Below are 20,559 nucleotides of genomic sequence, written 5' to 3'. Positions count from 1 at the left end.
CAGCAACCATTTATCTTTTTTTTGAAGTCTTGTGCTAGAGCCCCCTTTAAAAATAGTGGTATGTTTTCCCTTGAAGCTATTTTGTTGTTGTTTTTTCCAAGCCTTATGGAAAGGCTTCTTTGCTGTTTGTTTCTGAAGCAAATCAGGAACACTAATTTGTTCTTTGTGGGTTTTTGGAAGCTATCCCGGTGGGAGCGGCTTGCTGTGACCAGGACCTCTGCCTGTGGACGGTGAGGAGCGCAGCCTCCGGAGGGCTGCTGAGACAGCCAGGAATGCTGTGTATCGCTAGGTGAACAAATTAGTGCTGTAGAGATGACACGCAGAACTCATGGTTTTGAGGAGATGCAACCAATGAGAACACATACACAGGCCTACTGAAGAGCCACGCGTTTACCTCTGTACAATTACGCGCAAAGTAGCAATTTCTGGCTGAGATGGAAACCCTGATTGGCCTTATACGGGGGAATACAGTGCAGATGCGGCACTGCGGGTGGGGGAAATCTTCATGGGCTCTGAAGGGGGAAGGATGCCGACAGCTCATTTCGGGGTGATGGGGAAAGCATTCTGAAGGGGAGGGGGGCAGAAAAGTTCTCAACTCACTCAGAACATGTACATTTAATCCTGGCTCTTCCATTACCTGGCATTACAACCCTGCCCAAATCATTTCATCTCCTGGCCTTCCAGTGTTTCCCCATCCGTAAAATCAACAGATCCAACATGCTGGCCAAGAGTTCCTTTCCATTATAAAGTGCTGCCTCCAGATTAACAAAGATATATATTCATGTTGGCCTTTGACATTTTACCTTAAGTTGACTCTCAAGGAAAGCAAACAATAGAAATGAATATATATTGGGGATTAAAAAAACAACAAGCCTTCAAAATATATAGCCAGAGATCAATGTAACACACAATAACCCAGTCATCTGTGACTCCAAAATTTCAGCACAGGGGTGAGAGCAGCTGAGGATGAGTTTCAGGCCCTGTGAAGACACTGAACTATTAGAAGAAAACGCACCGTTATGTCTAGAGTATCTATTTTGACAACAGAAAATGAGATATTTTTAGACATGTATTAAAAGGTAATATAAGATTAATAAAGTCTTTAAAATACAAAATCACTTATTATCCAGAAACAACTACTCATTTATACATATTACCTATACATATGTATTGACTTTATTAAAATGATTATATATGTAGTATTTTATATTTCACTATTTTCACTTATATTGTATCATAAACATAACTTGATGTTTCTATATAATTATCATTTTAGTGGCTTCATAATATTAAACTGTGTTGATGGGCCATAAATCTATGAAATCATTATTTTGCTTGACTTTTAATTTGTCTCCAACTTTTAGCTATTTATATGGATTGCAATAATTTTTTTATGTTTAGCTTCTTTTGTTTCTGTTCAAATGTTTTCATAAGAGAAAGAGAATTTCTAAGGTAACGAATATAAATATATTTGTGACTTATGTTACAAATGCTCATTATTTTCTAAGGGATTATCATCTTTATGATGTAATATTTATGCATTTCAGAACTGGCAGAGTAACAATGACGTGTCTGACAGAGACATCAATAAATGTTTTAACCTTGTTCATAAAAACCATGGACTTAAGTTGGAGATTCATTTATTCATGCATTCACTAGAACTCATTCATCCACTCATTCATTCATTAAAAAATCTTTCAATGGCACAACTATGTAATGGCAATATATTAGGACCTGGTTATACACAGATATAGCTTCTCTTTATGTTTTACTTTCTGAAAGAGAGAAATCTATGTAAGCACATATGTGGTCACTGCCTTAATCACAGCATGTTCCAAGATGCATAAAGACATAGAAGAAAAGACAAAAAATAGTTCATTATTTTTCCTTAATAGTATACTTTCAACAAAATATACCAGGTACCTACAATTATCAAAACTATTTTTTTAATACAAGCCATGAATGAGCAAAATCGTTCTAAAAGTATAACCCAGATTATTTTCAGAGGCAGAAAGTTTTGGAAAGGGATTAGTAAAAATTGTAACTGGGTAAATGTTAATTTTGATGTTCTATTTTCTTTTATTTCTCTTCTTTCATGCACATAGAACAGTGTCCAAAACATAGTACATGCTGAATAAAGTGTGTTTTTTTATGACCTCTTTCTCCTTCACCCCTAAGCCTGTATATACCCTTTTTTAGGTTAAAAATCCCTTCACCTGCAAAAATTCCACCTAGGCCCATAACCCAACAAAATTAACTATTCTCCAACATTAGTCCTCCCTCAAAACAAGAAACATTATTAACTGGGTGCTTAAAATGAGTCATGCACTGCAGTAGATATTGTATTTAACACTTAGGTAATCTGCTTTATGCTCCCTTTATTAGAGAAATTATACAATTTGACCAAGGTCACAGAGCTGATAGGTAAGAGAGCTGGGATTCCCATCTAGATGATCTCGATACTCCTCTTTGATTCTATATTGTATCACTGCAGTGTTTCAACTTTGGAGAAAGGGCCAAAACCTATGCCCAGTCGCCCTTTAGTATTACCTAGCCACATGAAATCTACTGGATGGTATTCAGGGGAACCAAAAAGGGGGGAGCTGATAAATGTGTCAGGGGAACCAAAAACGGGGGGTGATAAATGTGTTAGGCAGGCATTTCTGTGATAAAATAAGTGCTCAAATATATCAATTCAATCCACACCTTAACTGACTTAGAATGGTCATTATTAGTCACCAATTCCACAATGATTAATTTAATTAGATTTTATTGTGACGGTATGACCTCAACCTTATCAACAATAACCTCTGGCCCTGTATTTTACTTGGCTCGTTCATGATTCTTCACAGGATGAACTGTCTTCTGAGAGTGAGTATATTTCTGTGCATCACAGGGAAGTAGCAAGTCTCCGTGTATGCTGCATTCGGAAGATGCAGTGCCACAGTGGGTTAAATTTTGCACTGAATCTGGCTTTACTGCTCACCAATATCTTAAGATGATCATTTCTGAACCACAGGCAAAATTAAATAATGCTGACAACTAAGTTGAAAGTTCCTCACAAATCACCTCAAAAGGCCATTTATGAAAATAAAAATTGAATTTTTATAACAATTTGGCCCTTACTTCTCTGAGGTTTCATCGAGTTCCAACGGTCTTCTGGAGCGCACCCTGCTCCTCTCTTAAGTCAAAAGGAGCATTCATTCCTATTACTGCCTTATGGCTACTACTGGATTCTGTATCACCAAATTCTTCTGTATTATTTACTCCACAAATATTTTATTTTGAACATAATTACATTTTGTGCAAAAATATCAATACAGTATGACACTAACTTACAATATTTTAAGAATCAAATTAAATAAGCAACTAGATATATGTTGATTCTTGTAATACCCACAACACAGATTCATTCAATAACTCTTAAAACGTACAAGGTATTTTACTTGTAGTAGTGAAAGGTGTCATCAACGGAGTGTGTTCAAATAGGAAGATCGAGAATATGTTGCAGATACAAGGGTCTTGATTCTTTCTGTTAAAAAAGACTATTCAGGCATCTAATTACATAAACCTTTCTCACTCTGTTTTCACTGAAATGAGATGGCCAATCTTGTTGGGGGGAAATGTGTCTGAGATGGAGTTTATATACAATGAATAGAATATACCTCCTCTTAGAAATCTGTTGGTTACAGACTTTCCTACAGTTCGGTCAAATTTCCTTCTCTTATCAGTGTAATGCTATTGGAAGTTCTCCCATCCTCCAAACCACCTACTCCAGGAATTCATGCCGTCAAAGTTCTGGTGAGCTGGAACCGTTTCCATATCATTAAAACAGTCCTGCTATGAATCCTAACAGACAATCCGAAAGAGAAGATCAAAATCGGGGTCACGGGAAAGATTCCTAATGTGTTTTTTTAATGTTTAGTGTATTTTAATTGTTTTTGCTTTGGCTTGAAAACATTATCACTCTATTTCTGAAGTAAATTCGTGCCCATGAATTTCGTAAATAAGCTTGATTACTACAGACCCTCTCGGACGCATGGTGGAGATTTCTGTAATGCTTGCCATGCATCCTTAATGGTTTTTATTCTGAAATTCTCTTCGTAGAGTGCAGTGTTAGTTCGCTTTATTTCATCAATCACTGTGTAGTACTGTTCTCTACAAACAAAGCAGCCTAATGCAGAAACAAATTATTGAGAAGTAAATTAAAAGGCCGGAACATTCCAAACTGCAAATCCCACAGGCTTTCTACTAGATAAATAAGAGGAGGCAAGAGACGGTCTCTCTGAGTCCTGCGAAGTCAGGGCTCGCACGCCGACGCCTCGGCCCTGCCTCCCGCGCGCATCTCCCCTCACACGTAGGCACAGAAGCCACGCAGCTCTGGGGAAAGGAGGGACCATTGCATCTTGTTCTGGTACATTTCCCCCCCCCCCAAAAAAAATCAAAAATTATTTTGTAAGGCATAGAAACCAGGAAAGCTAGGACAGCGTTTTAAGTTAACTTTAGGAAATACCTTTTTATACTGATAAATTTGTTAACATGATGTTTATAGGGCAGTTAGGCAATTGCCTCGTATTTTTAACTCACCTCCAAATGCCTGAACAAGTGAAATGGCAAAATTACACAAACAATTTTATTCCAACAGTGGGTTGAAAGTTTTAATAACTTTACTCCACAAATTTTAACTGGTTAGAATAATACAGAGTTTTTTTTTAACCATTCACTAGAATAAAATAGTTAACAACAATCGATACTGACTGAGATGCTAAGGATTCTAAATTAAAAGTAGCATTTTGAATTTACTTCAGACCTATTTTATGGCTTTTGGTAAACATTTTGTTTCCAATAAACACCTGGATTTTATAAAATGTAATATTCCCAGCCAGGGAAGGATTGTCAACTCCCCACAAACAAGTACCACTTAAACTTGTTTGGTTAGTTGGTTGTCCTTTGTTTCTCTGTCCTTTGTAGTCTTACAACACTTTCCATTTGAAGGTTTCAGAGGCACAGAAACATACTGACATATAGCTACCCTCCCTCCTGTCACCATGTACATGGGCTATCCTTAGTTACCAACAGTTTATAATAATACTAGTGCCGATGAAGTGGAATTAAAATCTAGGCTTCCGGATTTAGGTGGGGAGGGAAGTACTGGCTCTCTTGCTTACTAATTTATTAACTCTTTTCACCCTCCCTCAGACAAAAGAAAATCTCATCAGTTTGCAAGTGGCCATCTAGGTGCCTTCTCTGCACACCCACAGGGTTAAAGGTTCCCCACAGGAGCTCTTCCAAGCAGAGGGAGCTCCAGAGATGAAACCGGTAAGATCCAAGGTGTTATTAATCCCACCTAGTTCACTGTCTTCAATCACTAGCTTTAGGGAACAACACAATCTTAGCTACAACAGGATCCACATTTTAAAACAGAAAGAAGAATATCAGAGAGGTTAAACCCAAAGAAACGGGTTCGTTACTAGGTTTGGAAATGGATCCATTTGGGTTGACGTAGTTGGAAGGAGGTTAGAAAGGGAAAGAGGGTGAAGGCCCTACCTCTGGATTAGACCTGGAAATGTCCAGTATCAGTGAGACACTTAAGGAAAGGGGTTAACTGAAGGAACTTGTGACCTCCTGTATCTTTTTTGAACACATGTGAGAAGCAAGAGGCATCAAGAGAAGAAATCAGAAGTCAGCTCGGGCCACAGTTCCAAGGCACTCAGCCAGAGAATGTAGGAGGTAGGTGGAAATTCACTTGCCCTCTTCTGGGATGTGAAAAGAACATATAATGCCTTTATTTCTCCAATTTGATTCCTCCTTAAGTTGCCCTACCCCACTAAGGGTGACTAATTCACAATACTTTAAATTTTTCCTACTTTGAACAGGTTCAGCATATTTAAACATTGACTCTATTCCAAGTTCACTCCTTCGTAGAGCTATTTATAATAGCCATTTTCTACAATATTTTTATAGTAAATGCTCAGTCTTTCGGGTCTCCTCCTCTTTTTCCTCTCTTCCCTCCGATACTTCCTGGCTTGACCATGTGTTTATGACAGTGAATGGAAGGGTGCTCCAACCCATGCCGGTGAACTTCAGACGCTCTGAGGTCCTTGAGATAGAGCAGTAGGACTACTCTACTCTCTGTGTGGATAACCTGGAGCAGTACTCAAAATATTTAACGATGGGTATGGCATGGCATGAACCAATCAGAATGCATGCTGGTTCAAGAAACACCATCAGAATAATGTAAATAAGTGATGTAAGCAAGCCACTGCAGAACTGCTACATATAAGCCCTGTGGGTAACTACTGAAATTTGACTGTCTCATCCAGTCTTTTGTAAGAACCCGCTGATGCCTTTCATTGGTGTCTACAGGTGCAGCCATTTCTCCTAGTCCTGAAGACCCCATCCATGGCAAGCAGCTCTCACTCAAACCTCAGATCTCCATGAGTCTGCTGGCTACACCGTGATTGGGACACAGCTTCTGAATCCCCATTTGGAGGTATATGTGTCAAGCTGACTGCCATCACCACTGCTCTACTCTTGCCCATGTCATATGGGAGCTCCTCCTAAAATCTTATGGTTTCCCCTAAAAATCCTAAAATCTAGGAAGCACATCACTGGCATTCTTACAGTACCCCACTCTTTTTTCTGGTCTTGAACTCAAAGAAGTAAGGTCAGGATCTTAAATAACCCGCCACCTGGTTCCCTAATTCCATAATGATTTTTTTCCTGCCACAATTCCTTAAGGCCAAAGGAGTTGGCTTTCATTTCCTCCTCTCATCTTTAGTTGGCTCTACCCCCTGGAATGCACTAAACTCTCTGATCTATTCCACTCGTCTTGATTCTTGATTTGCTGAGAGCTAATGGATTTAGAAAATCCCTTTTCCTCAACAATACCTGACTTTCAAGAGCATTATTTGTGCTTAAGTAATGAAGTCAAAAAGTGAAACTTTGAAATGCAAAGTTGATCAGTGGGCCCTGTGTTTTAAGTAATACCAACCCTGTCCTTTTTTAGGGCAAAAACCTCTTGACTCCGTGAGGAAATTACTTAAATATATCCAAAAATTGCTCCTTTAAAAATATCAGTTAGACATTGACAAAAAATTGTAATTTGTTTTTGAAAAGTTTAAAAAAATATGTAGGAAATATAAATGATAACACTTAGAACACTATATTGTGTATGTTAAGCAGCATGCTAATTAAAGGCAGCATGGAAATACAGATCTCTACATCAAGTGATAAAATCAAGACATTTTTGATAAGTTGACCCAGTGCAGCCAAAAAAAATAGGAATTGGTAGGCGGAGAAAAACCCTTTAGTGAGTCATGGATCATTAAGCAGGGTTTTAGGCTATGCTGGGATTCTTTCTCTACTAATTTTGTTGTTGCTGGAGTTAAATCAGGGCCCATGAATAAACTATTGTGGACCTATCTCGATTAATTTCCCACCCTCAACCCTGACTTTCAACCCCTAGCCTAGATCTTCATCACAAACATACTATTGCAAGTTCAACTTATGAGATAAATTTAACAAAGCAAAGGAAGATAGATTAGCACTCTGTACAACACCTAGAATCTGATTTCAAAAAAAATAGAATTTGAGGGCCCATCCTAACTGTTCTTCTGATTCTTTCACTCTATTCCAAGAATTTCAGGAGTCTAACTTTACTGCCTGCTAAGACGTGAAAGTGTCCACACATGGAGCCCAGTTAAGTTTGGCTCTCTGAACAACTAGAAGATAACCTCCTACACAGACTACAACTTTAAATCGTCGTTACGGGCTACCACGGGAGAATCTTCCGGGCTGAGAGTCAGACCTCGATTTTGGAGGAACAATTGTTCTCAAAAGTACCAAAGTGATATAAAAAGAATTTACTGAAGAAGCTACAAACTGCTGCCTACCAGCATTCTCCAGAGGCATGTAAATTTAAACTAAGAAAGGCAGTCAGGTTTCCCCTGCAGTTGCACAGACAAAAGTTTTCTGAATCTGTGATTCCTCCCCCCAACCGTGCTAAGATCTACTAGTATATTCTATTCATGACACCGTTTCCCACTGTTTAGAATCTGGCATTTTTCCCAGTTGCTAAAAATGTAATGAAAAGCAGTCACACAAGCCCAACCCGACAGGCTTAACATCTTTCGTTGGCTGTCTGCTGTAATTGCTATTACATGTATATTTAGCATAAACGGACACTGTACCCTTATGGTGCTCATTCTAACATGCTTCACGTTCTCTTGAACTGTGTGCAACTTTAGAAATTTCTACTCATCCTACTTTTAAATACCTCAGCTTACAACATAAAAGGGCTTACAGCTTATTTAAATAAAGACATTATATATAGCTCTGCCTGCACTCTTTCAAAATACTCAATTAACATAAGCTACCTTCCAGAGGATTTGCTTTAAGTCAGGTGGAAAGGAATATTATCTCAGAATCAAAGAAGGAAAAAAGAATAGGCTATGCATAGCAAACCAAACTTCTAAAAAACATTAAGACACTTTTCCCCACATTTTGAGGGTGCTGGTGGTGGTCTTCCCCCGCCCTTTAAAACGTTTTTGCCAAAGACGGCATTCTGGGCACAACAGAAAGGCCTCCAGGATGTCTCTGAAAAGATATGTCCAAAATGTTGCAGCCCTTTCTTATCAGACAGAGGCTCAGGAAGTCCCTCTGCAGCCTCCAAAATTCTGCAGGCTCAATTACCCTCAGGGTACAGCGAGGGGGCAGCACCATTAATCATTCCTGGGGCATTAAATGCTCCGCAGAGTCCTGAGTAGGCGGCCTAGGGACTGTCAAGGAACTGAGCTGGCCTCTGACAGCTGGGCCATGCTGCCACCTGGAGGTCAGCAGAAGACACTGCTGCGGAATGCCAGTCTTCTCCCTCCACTTCTAGAGGAGCTACAAGGTGGACTGTGCTAAATATCCCCTCTTCTGGACGCTTAACCTTGTTCTTCCTCTGCCGAAAAATGTTGGGACTTTCCTCGTCATTGTCCAGTTGCTCGTGGAGCACGTGAGGCCAACAGCAGTGGGCAAAAGCGGGCAGCCCAACGTCCAGCGGCCCCTTGCCCCCATGCTTCCCTCATTCATGCCTTGGCACACTGTGGGGCCCTATCTTTGGGTGCACCTTTTCTCTGGCTCACCCATCCGTTTAGTCATCATGAGGGGTCTCCTGCTCTGTTCTAGAGAGAGGACACTGTATCCATCCTCCAAGTGCTCCAACTCCAGGTGAAGAGGGACAGAAGAAAATAGAGGGTCAAGGCCCAGTCATGGTGAATGTTTACACCGGGTGAACACCAGACACTGTGGGACCCAGAGGAGGGATAGTAAAGTATGTCCAGGTGAAGGACATTAGGGAAGTCTCCAGGAGATGGGACTCTTTGGAGACATCAAGGAAGACCAAAGGTGTGCTTTTGAAATCTGAGGAGTCTATGGTCAAACCATAGCTGCAAAAACAAATCATGGAACTTCTCTAATTTTCATTCTCCTAACTTGAAATTTTTTTAGAAATGACACCTATTTTATAATGTTATCATAGAGGATACAAATGATATGTATGAAAGACCTGGGATAGTGTATTAACTCAACATCAGAGTTGTTTTGTTTTAATTATAACTGTGATGGCAGAGCGAGCTAGACTTATCTGGGCAGAGAAGAGGGGCACGGAAGGGACAACACCCACCAAGTCAGACAGGTGAGAGCGCTGTACTGTGTTCAGGGATTTTCAAGCAGCCTGTTATCATTGGGAAATTTCTGTTTTGCTCATCTCTTCATGTTTCTGTATGTCTTTCTCCCCTCTTTTATCTTACTTTTTTTTTTCTCTCTCCACTGCCCCCGCTCAACAAAGGAAAAGTAAAAACTCCAGTTATTTCCAGGATATTAAACAAGTCTTTAAGTTTTCAGCTAGTTCATGGTAAAAACATTTATTTGGAGGAGAAACAGCCTCTTGGAATGAATTCCATTTTCTTCAAATTTCCTGTGGGCAACTTAGTAGAGAACTTGGTGGGTACTACATTGTAACAGGATGCTGGCACAGTCTGTCCCTACAGAATGCACTGGTGAGTTTGAGTGAGCTATAGTGACACCTCCTGGCAAGAGAAAGGGAACATCAGTTGATACGAAACATTCCATGCCTTTGCAATTTTATGATCAAAAGCAATACGTGAAAACATATTTTCCAGAAGTGTATTTCCATCTTAAAAAAACTGAAGAGATACACACTCACATGTACTACACATACTCTGGTTTGACTAACTTCCATTTTAAAAACCAGCTGGATCAAAGAAAGAAAACAGTTTTGGTTGTTTCTTCCCCCCATGACATCAAATAACTAATTTGACTTTTAAAAAAGTCTTTAAACCACATATTTTGACATTGTGACAAGAGTCTTATTCAACACTCTCTGAAGCCAGAAGTAAAATGCAACTGAAGTTACTCTATAAAATATTTTTAACCCGGTCCTCTGTGAAATGCTGGCCTGATAATTTCCTCTTGAATACCTAAACTCCAATACCTCACCCCAAGCCCACCCGGCACCCCCAAAACTCAAGTTTCATCTTAGGGTGTCCCTGGCCTCCTGAGCCATGTTCAGGTACAGAGCCCCCCAATCCACTTATCACTCCCCGCTACAGTCTCAAACTCTCTCCCTCTTTAAAATGCACTTGTGTTCTGACAAGCATTGTTAAAGTCCTGGGGACCTTGAAAATACAAAGCCCTTCTGGAGATGCAATTCCATGATGACAATGCTTAGACTCTCAGCCATGGATCCACCCAGTATCTATTCAGTTGCCTAGTACTAAACGCTGGACCTTCAGCTAGGTACTGGGAGAAACAAATGTAACCATGACAGTCACTATCCTCATTTCACAGAATTTAAACTCTAGTGGTCAAATAAGAGGAAAAACATTAACAAACAAAACATTCAAACAGTAACAAGGCCTGTTAAGAAAACAATGAGGTGTGGAGAGTGAAAAAAAAATAGTAGGAAGTGTCCCTGAGTAGAAGTCAGGGAAGGGCTCTTACAGGAGGTGGCAGAGCTGAGACTGGAAGGGCAAGAAGTTTTCCAGACAGAGGGAACAGCAGGTGCAAAGTCCCCGCGACAGTGGGCTTGGAATATTTGTGGAAATAATGAGGAAGCAGAAAGTGACAAGAGTTGACGCTGATGCAGGGGATCACAAGGATTTAGTTCAAAGTGCAATGAGAAGTCCTTGGACGATTTAAAATAAGGTATAATCTAATTTAGGTTTTGAAAAATAACTGATACATAATAGTACTTCCTTTATGCCAGTCGGGTGTTTAATCCTACCAATCTTATGTAAGATAGGTATTAATATCTTCAATTTTGTTGATGGGAAATGCAAGTAAAGAGAAGTCAAGTAACTCGCCGCCATTCCCACAGCTGGTGAGTGGCAGCGCTGGAACTCACACCCAAGCGGCCCGGGCACGGGGCCCACGCTTCATACACTGTGCAGGGCTGACTCTCGGGTGGCCCGCTCTGCACAGGCCAGAGGGGGGAAACCTGCTGGGCGCAGAGACGCTCATCCACACTGGAAATTACAGTGTCCCACTCCAGAAGGACAGCAGTGGAGATGGTGAACGTTAAATAGCTTTGTGATATACTTTAGCTGTAAATTATATGGTTTTTGATGTCGTGGATGTGGCTGGCAAGGGGAATACCTGGTGGGGACAAACATCTCAATGACAGCTGAATGGCACTATAGAGATGGCTTTCATGATTGTGTGTACTCAGTAGACATTTTCTATGTCACCAGGCTCTTCCCATCAAAAAGTTTCCTCTGCCAAGCTGAGTACATTTTCAAAGGATCTGTGATACAGAACAATTTTCATCTCACTGTCCAATACAACTTTTTAACACGGTTCACTTACTTTTCTGTTCTTTTCTATGTGCACGTACGAAGTTGTATCATATACTATGTACAGTTTTGAGGTTTTCTTTTCATAGTATATCATCTATTTTTAACTTGTCCATAATTACTTTTAAGTACTTCTAAGTGATGCTTGCTGTACTTTATTGCTCATTCTGTCTACCTTGGGGCAGGCATGTTGTTTCTAATTTTCACGACTCTAAGTCACATACTTTACATACATCTTTGGCTCCAAAACTCATTATTTCCCAATGCTGAACAACTAAACATGGAAGTTCAAGGTCTAAAGGAATCGTTTTGTTCACTGATAAGTCACACTTACATATTTCTACACTGTCGTCCATTAAACTGTAACAGCTGAAGTGTCAGTAAGTGGATAAACACGGCAGCGGGTGCCTATGGGAATTTTTTCTGCTAGCTTCGCTGGTATCAGCGACTGGGAAAGAAGGCCTTCGCCCGAGGGTGCAGACAGAGGCACTGAGCACGTAGGGAGACGGAGAGGGTGGCGCAGCCTTCCAGGGGAGTGAAAGGGGTAGCCCGGTACAGTAAGATTACCTGATAACCTTCAGAACCTATTGAAGATTAATGAGTAGGGAAAGAACCCATGGCTGTGTGTTTTCTTTGGTGTGTTCAGCGAACGTTCAGCTGTGTGGGTGCAGGCACAAGGTATAAGACAGTTGGGTTTAATCGGCCTTAAATTTCCAAATCTTGATCTCCAGGCTGCTGTGCTGGCCTTGGGTCTCACGCACGGTACTCCCTCGCTGGACTCTCTGGGTGGTCTGTGTGGGCCTCACTTTTCCCTTTTTCCCCAGCAGCTCTGTGCCAGAGACCCATGCCCACTGCTTCTTCACCCCTAGGCTTCTACTTCTCCTGTTTGCTTCAAATCCCCCACTGAACTTCCCCAGTCCACCGCCACCCACTCGAATAGAAGCATACGCCCTGCCCTCTCTCATAGCTCCCCAAGTATCCCCTGATGATCTGTATCATTTCATTCCCCACATTTATTCTGCACCTCTGGTCCCCATTTAATTCTAAATTCCTTCAAGGCAGGGATCTTTTTTGTCGTTTGCCCCCCCTTTTTTTATGCTCATTTGCCATCTCGATATCTAGAGCACAGTAAGTCTTCAGTGAGTGCTTATTAATAAATGTGAGTTTTTCCTAATGAATGGATAAATTTCTTAATAAACCTTCACCAGGAAGAAATCAAGTCGCCTTGATCATACCCTGACCCTACCGCATACGACTAATGGAGACATTTGTCAATGAAAAGTAACAGGCCTGAGAACAAATTATTCAACTGCTGGTCAAAAGTGTTAAAAATAAGAAAAGTTTCACTTCCTCATGTAGCTTGGATCCGCCATTTAGTTTATATCTTTAGCTTTAGAACGACAGTAATAATTATAACAAATACTGTATTTGTACAGAATTCTTTAGATTTTCGAAACATTTTCATGTTTACAATATGACTGTAAAACACACACACTCTTCCAAAAAATGCCAATTTCAAGTCCAACTATGGGGATACCTTCAGAGAGACAGTGTCTTTTAATTAAATCTTTAAGAAAACACAGGCATTTCGCCAATATGGTTGGGAAAGTAGAACATCCTAGGCTGTGTAAAGCATAAAAAAGAACGAAAGGTAAACAAGCCATAAACTCCTCTAATAAGTTGTGGTTTTGTAGGTGAAATTTATAGCTTATATATATCTTTGTCTCATGAGACAAAAATCCATACTGAATATAAAGTGTAAAGAATAAAGGAAGGACTTACTTTTTCATGTTTTACTTTATTATTCTATCTTTAGGCAGATACAGGCAAAGAATAAAGAAAGAAAAGTCCAACTTTTAACCTAATAACCTCGCATGGGAATTGCAGATACACTGTAATTCTCTCACAGCAATCTTCATACACAAAATGTAATGGAAAGTAGAAATAAAAGAAACTCAATTGCCATTAGAAAATAAAACAGGATTTCCACTTAGAACTTTAGAGAAAGCTATTCTTAAAAATTAATTCACTGGGTTGCCTGGCCGGGCGTGGCTCAGCGGTTGAGCATCAACCTAGGATCCAGGCGATCGGGGTTCAATTCCCGGTCGGGGCACATGCCCGGGTCACGGGCTCAATCAGTGACTCATCATTGATGTTTCGCTCTCTGGCTCTCTCTCTCTCCCTCCCTCTCCTTTCCTCTCTCTGAAATCAATAAAGACATATTTTTTAAAAAATTAATTCACTGGGTAAATGTTCAAGCTTCTTCCTCACTTTTTCCGTGTGAACATTTTTCCTCTGTGCTCTGCATGGAAATGGATGTGACCAAATCCTTGCATTTAAATTCACAGTCTCAAGAGTTAGACAGACACACCCGAGCACGCTGGCGAGGGGTACTTAGCTGGTCTCCGATCTCTTAGGAATCGTTTGAAGATCCTGCCCAAATGTTATTAATTATATATTTAGCACCTTAGGTATCTTATTTCTGAGAGGCTTCAGGGATCAAAAGGGGTGTGAAAAAAATAAGAGAATCAAAGCTAAAACATCAATTTGCACTGAGCTGCACAATGAGAATTTACTCCAGCACTTTGTTGCCATGTAATCTATAAATAACCCTCTGAGGTTCACTTGCCAATTAGGAATCATCACATGGCATGCACCTTAGATGTCAGCAGTTAATTTGCATGTCAGTGAAACATTAACTTGATGAAAAATTTAAAGCTTTATGCACTACTTATACCTTAATTGGAAGCAAAGCGAGTGCACTAATACACACATTTTCATTATATCCAATGTGCTTTTTAAAAGGCCAAGTTTAAATGGTCAGTATTTATCATTGTCTGAAAGTTTGCTTCAGTTCAGGACAACAGTACATTTTAGACTTTAAATTATTTTTAACACTAACTGTAATTGAGATGTCTGGGCCAAAAACGATGTTGATGTGTGAAACAGAGACGATGAGAATCAGATTTATACCCAGAGGTAGCTGGTTAGACTTTAAGTTTAATTCAGAGTTTGTGGCCTTAGCCGTAAACACATCACCCTGAGTCAATAACTTAGTTCTATTTTTTTTTTTTCTTCAGGTGTTTACTCTTTCCTTCCCTCCCTCTAACTTTTTCTACAGTCAAAAAGAACCATTTTTATGGGTGGTCCCTTCTGAAAGCTGAAAATGGTTGTTGATTCAAGTACAAAGGGAAACAACCACCGGGCACTTAAACGTAACTACTGTATTTAAGTACAGTACTTAGAACAAATAGTGTATTTACATAGCCAGAAATTGCATAAGCTGCCATCCTGGTGGGGTTTAGTTTGTCATCAGAATTGCCACTACTGTCAATCAGATCCAGCCACTGGCTGATTAGATAGCAAGCGAAAAAGCCAATGAAAGACAGAGAAGGGAAAAGAGAAATAAGGGGGAGAAATGTCTGAAGTCTCCAGTACCACAGAATCACAATGATGTTTCCAACATTTATTTTCATCAGCACATCCCCAGACTATTTGGAGTTTACTATACCCAGAGGGTATATATCTAAGGAAATGATATGGTTACTCTGATTTACCAGTTGGCACTATTAATAGTGTTTTCCTAGCCAGTGGAAGTTGAGAGTCATTAACGATAAGGTCTGGGTTTTCAATTTAATGCAACAGATGTCTGTATATATGTTGACTCATTTATTAGCTAATTTGTTGTGTGTTTGTATCTTCTCTATCTTTGAGAATATAAGTATCTTTAGATCAGAAATCATGCCTTAGTTTGCCTAACATCCCCTCAGCATTTGCAGTATTAGACTTTAATATTTGCACACTTGATTGTATTTCTAAACACTCGTTCATATTAACTTTGATGGCCTGTCTCTTTTCACAATAAAAAAGATATTTCGACAGAGAAAATAAGTAGAATAAGATAAGGTCATTGAGAAGGCATATGCATGTCATGGCGCCTCCTTAGAGGACCAATAAATTAGATCGCGGATTGGCTCTGAGCTTTCTAATGGCCAAAGGAAAACAGAAAATGTGATCACTTAAAAAATTCACATTAACCCTGAAATTAAAAATACTAATTTATAAAATATGATGTCAAAAGTATATACAATAATTAATTTGCAGTCTTATATATTCATTTCACCATTGCTTACATTTTTATCATTCAATCATGTTGGTCTTCATTTTCAAGAAAACCTAAATGAATGTTGGTTATTAAAAATAAGAACCTAATTTAATATTTTTCCTTCATATTAGTTTATGGGGAAAAAAACTAAATTTAACGTTTACCTGCATTAATTTAAATGCACATGACCAATTTGTTTCTGGCTGCATCTGGTTATGAAAGTTCAGTGTTAAGCTTTATCTTTCTCAGTAAACATTTAATAAGAACTCAATTTATAGAAGAAACTGAACTTCTTAAATAAAATGTTTCCAAAATGAACATGACAATCTTAACTTTTACATAAATAGAATAGTGTTCCCTCCCTTCCCAGCCAGGCACCTACTCACGATCCCTGGCAAAAAGAAAAAAAAAAAAAAAAATAGCATAAGAAAACAATTTCCATTCCTTAGTATGAAGAAAAGTGAATGGAATTAAAGTCACCATTCAAATGTAGCAAAGCAGACACTATGATACTCTGCTAATTTGCCTTATGATATGTGACGCTAGTGCCTGAATTACTCAGATGTATATGACGCGCTACATAGCTTGGACTTTTAAAGGTGAAAAAGCATTCCTCAATGAATTTTATTCACTGAACCTACCCTTCTTTTCCTGTTTTAAACTCTGACTCTTTCCAGGTTGAATAAAAGTTATTCTCTTTCTCTCCCCCCTTCCCCCACCAATTCCTACTGTTTGCAACAGGAAGTCCCCTAACAGGACAATACAGAAGATATTTACACATAAATATATGACATGGGGGGGGGGGGATAACAAAAGATTCAAAGCCAATGGAGTATTAATTTAAAAGGCAATTAATTTTGAAGAAGAAAAGGGGCTGCATATAAACTCAGCAAGGGTCTGAATGATAGTATAAAGTACAAATAATTCTCTATTTGGGGGTCCTGAGAAATTTCAGCAAGTGGTTGTGGAGTAATGAATGTTTGTAATTCATTAGCTACTATTTTAAAATGCAAAGCACACCATGACATCAATGATGTTCTTTTTAATCTCAACAAACAGGCTATTACAATGAAAGCACTTGCAAAAAGAGACACTATATTCAAATATTGATTTTGATGAGATTTCAATGTTTAATAACAATAATTTAATAAAATTTTATAATTCTGTAGAAAGAAGAAAATGTGTTATGAGGCTGGTTCAAAATACATGTGTTTGTACACACCAACCTTTTATGAGTATTTCGTAACAGCTACTAGCACTTCTATCCTGAAATTTTCTTTTTCCTCTGAATCCTTTACTAAGGTTTTAGTGTATCTTTGAGAAAATAATCACTACTTAAAAAAAACAGTTTTCCCAAGTAGAGAAAATAATAGCATTTTAAAGTGCTTGATATTCTTTTCTCACTTTCCATCTTCCTTCAGCTCCTAGACAACAAAACAATGGCTCTTTCTTCATGTGGAACAGTAAACTCAATAAACACAAATGGCTCGGGGGCCGCACAGCAGTGAAATTATGGCTTCACAAGGACTTTTTTTTTTTTCTTTATGAAGAAACATGTTTAAAAGGACCTTTTTCAACATACTTTAAAGTCATGCATATTTCAATGATATAATTAAACTGGCAACCCTGAAACATAGCGGACTGATAAATGAGACCAAAATAATTAAGTTCTGTTCTTTGTACAATCAAGATTTAGTGCAGCAATCAATCTGGACGAGACTTTGGAGTCTGGAGACTGCAGAAGACCAAGATGCAAGTAGCTAAAATTCGTCATGTGGGAAGGTGGTTACATGAGTGTTTATACAGAGCTGTGGACACCTCCCGTGTCTTAATCTTCATTAGAACCTGGTTGATTCACGGCGCACGTGGCCCCACACGAAGCTGAACATGGTATGCAAGTAGTCGATGCACGAAAGAACAGTTTAAAAGACAGCCCTATGCATTCAATGGGCACTATTGATATTGAAGATGTAAAATATAATAGGCTGGAAATATAAAGGGTTTGTTCAAAGCCTTACATACTCAAAGAGGCATACATACTCTGATGAAAAGCATTAAAGATATTAACATTGAAGTGATAAAGGAGAGAGACAGACACTGTGTGCTTTCCATATATATATATATATATATATATATATATATATATATATATATATATTTGTGGAATTGTGAGTACGGTTTGGTTGCCTACTCAGGTTTCCATCTTTATTTTTCTTCTACCTTACGCCCTCTCCCCACCTTAGAATAAACCTCACAGCTTTCCATACCCTAAACCACACTCCTACTGCATGGCTTTTCTCTGCGGAATCAGACTGTGGTCAGAGAAAGGTTTTCATATTCTCTCTCCTGGGGGCTGGAACTCCTGGCTTCCGCAGGCCGGTTCACTCAGCAAGTTCACCAGGGCAGTCAAAGTAAAATAGAACCAGGGCAGCCGCGTGTGCTCGTCACCACTGGGGTTTACAGACACATGGAAACACAAGTGCGTGTGTGTATAAATGTTTGAATCCCTCTTGTCAAACGCTTATTCTGATTTTTACCCATGCACCGTAGAGAAAGGGAAATCCTCTTAAGGAAAACGCACCCTCCTCTATAGGGGGCCGAGGAACCATGAGCGTGTGATATCATTGTCATTTATGGAAATGAAAAAAAACTTAAACAGGGGTGTCCTACCCTCCGACAGAATGAGCGTGCGCTAGTTGTGTTCCGACGTCTCCAGCCGGGCGGCGGGCCCGCTGCCTCCGGGCGCCCGTCCGCCTGGGCGAGCGTCGGGCAGCGCGGCCAGGGCGGGGCGCCGGGGGGCCGCGCCCGCGCTGGGCAGTTTGTACAGTGGGCATCGCACTTTGTTTTTAAAGAGGGGGGGTCTTCCCCTGGAACACGCAATTCGACTGCCCAAAGGCACAAATGGTATAAACACGCATTCCAAAAGAGTGGGGGGTGGGGCAAAAAATTAAGCCCCACACCCCGGGACCTTTAAGAGAAACAGGTGCTGGCGAGAGAAAGCAGCCGGGTGACAAGAACACCTACAACTCGATCTCCAGCACCCTGGAAACAATTTCCGTGGGGGAGACACCGCGCCCTGTTTCTGAGGGTTTAATTAGCGGGGCTGTCTCCGAGGATCAGAGTGGGGTCTAAGTTTCACACTCAGGAGCGGCTGGTTTTGCTATTGCCCTTCAAGCCCCGAGAAGTCCGTTTGCAAACTGGGTGAGCCCTTTCCCCCGGGCGGCCCGGCCCCTCACTCCTCCAAGTCGACACTTTCATCTGCGGCCCCTGAGCGGTGTCTGCGTGGCTCAGCCCGGCCCCAGGAACGGTCCCCGCGAACAATGAGCCCGACGAGGGACCCACCCAGCGAAAGCCCGCCGGCCGGCTGCGCGCAACCCCGCAGGCGCGGCGCGCTCGGGGCGCCGGGGCGCTCGGGGCGCCCACCTCCCCCTCCAGACCCAAGGAGAGCCAGAAGGTGGGTCGCGCTCCCTCCGCCCAGACACCCCCGATTCCCCAGGCAGCCTTCCTCACCCACCCGCTAGAGATGCTGTGTCTAAAGAGGAAACCCGAAGCGGGGACGGCGTGCGGCCCGCCCCATCCCGCTCGCCCAGCCGGGGGGGTGGCGCTCACTTGCGCCCGAGTCCGCTGCGTAGCGAAATCCCCGAGGCTTTGGGGTGGAGGCAAGAGGTGGGGCCAGGAGCCATAAAGTGGCTTCCGCTCCCCCACCCCGGCCTGGCACGGCTCTGGGTTCGGGCAAGACACAAAAGACGGGTAGTGCCCGTGCCAACAACTCCACCGCCGCCGCCGCCTCCCTCCGCGCGGCGCGGCCGAGCGGGGCGGCGGGGCCTCGGGGCGGTCCCGCGCCCCCGGGGCGCGCGGAGGCGGCTGGAGCATCCCCGCACGCCGCTGGAGCTCCGGGGCGCTTTCCGCGCGGCTAGTCTACGGGAACTCCCAGCTCCGCGCACACGGCGGCTCAGGCGCGGAGGAGAAAGGGAGAGAAAAGGCAAGACTTACTTGGCGGCCGAGGCGCGGCGGGACTCGGCAGGTGTCTGGCACCGCGGGCCCGGGCGGAAGGCGCTGGCGCAGCTGCGAGCCGGCCCCACTTCGCGAGGACGGGTGACTCCCCTCGCCGGCGGCCCCGCGCCGCGCTCCGCGCTGTCACCGCGCCGAGCGACGCAGGCACGCGCCTCGCTGCCTCCTGGGGCCCGGGGGTCTCTGCGCCCGCCTCTCGGGGTTGCGCGCGCCCCCACAGACCACACCCTGTCACCTCCGCAGCCCTCCACTCCTTCCTCTTTGACACTTCCACCGGGTCCTCCGCCGTCAGCGTCCTCCCACCCCCTCGGCCCACGTGCTCCTGCCGCTCCCTGCGCTCGGAACTTCCCCTGCCGCCGGCGCCCCCACCTCCGCCTGGAAACCCCGCGCTCTCGGAGCCGAGGCCAGGTCCCGGGGACGCGTGGTGGCCGAGCGACCTTTCGGTGCTCACGCAGGCGCCCCCGGCCCTTGAGTACACAGAGCCCCTTACTTTGATTTTGTTAATGCGGTGGTTTAGGGGATCGTGTTACTGTATGTGAGGATGTATTTTTTACTGTGCCACAGTATCACTTTTGATATTAT

General features: G+C 42.0%; 1 protein-coding gene across 3 annotated transcripts in view; it reads right to left on the bottom strand.

Annotated features, from left to right (window-relative positions):
- The window catches only part of SEMA6D (semaphorin 6D), a 522,867-nt gene extending 502,603 nt beyond the window's left edge, over positions 1-20,264 (bottom strand). For 2 of the 3 annotated variants that reach the window (XM_081136885.1, XM_081136888.1), the window contains exon 1: positions 19,960-20,261. The gene's annotated coding sequence lies outside the window, so the exon portion shown is untranslated. Of the gene's footprint in view, positions 1-19,959 lie in introns of all 3 variants that reach the window. The other variant, XM_081136895.1, reaches the window with a different exon arrangement.
- Between the last annotated feature and the right edge of the window lie 295 nt (positions 20,265-20,559).

The sequence above is a fragment of the Miniopterus schreibersii genome, assembly GCF_964146895.1.
Source record: "Miniopterus schreibersii genome assembly, chromosome: 1".
NCBI classification, from domain to species: domain Eukaryota; kingdom Metazoa; phylum Chordata; class Mammalia; order Chiroptera; family Miniopteridae; genus Miniopterus; species Miniopterus schreibersii.
Note: the sequence above shows the minus strand (reverse complement) of the source record. Positions and strands in the feature narration are given on the sequence as shown.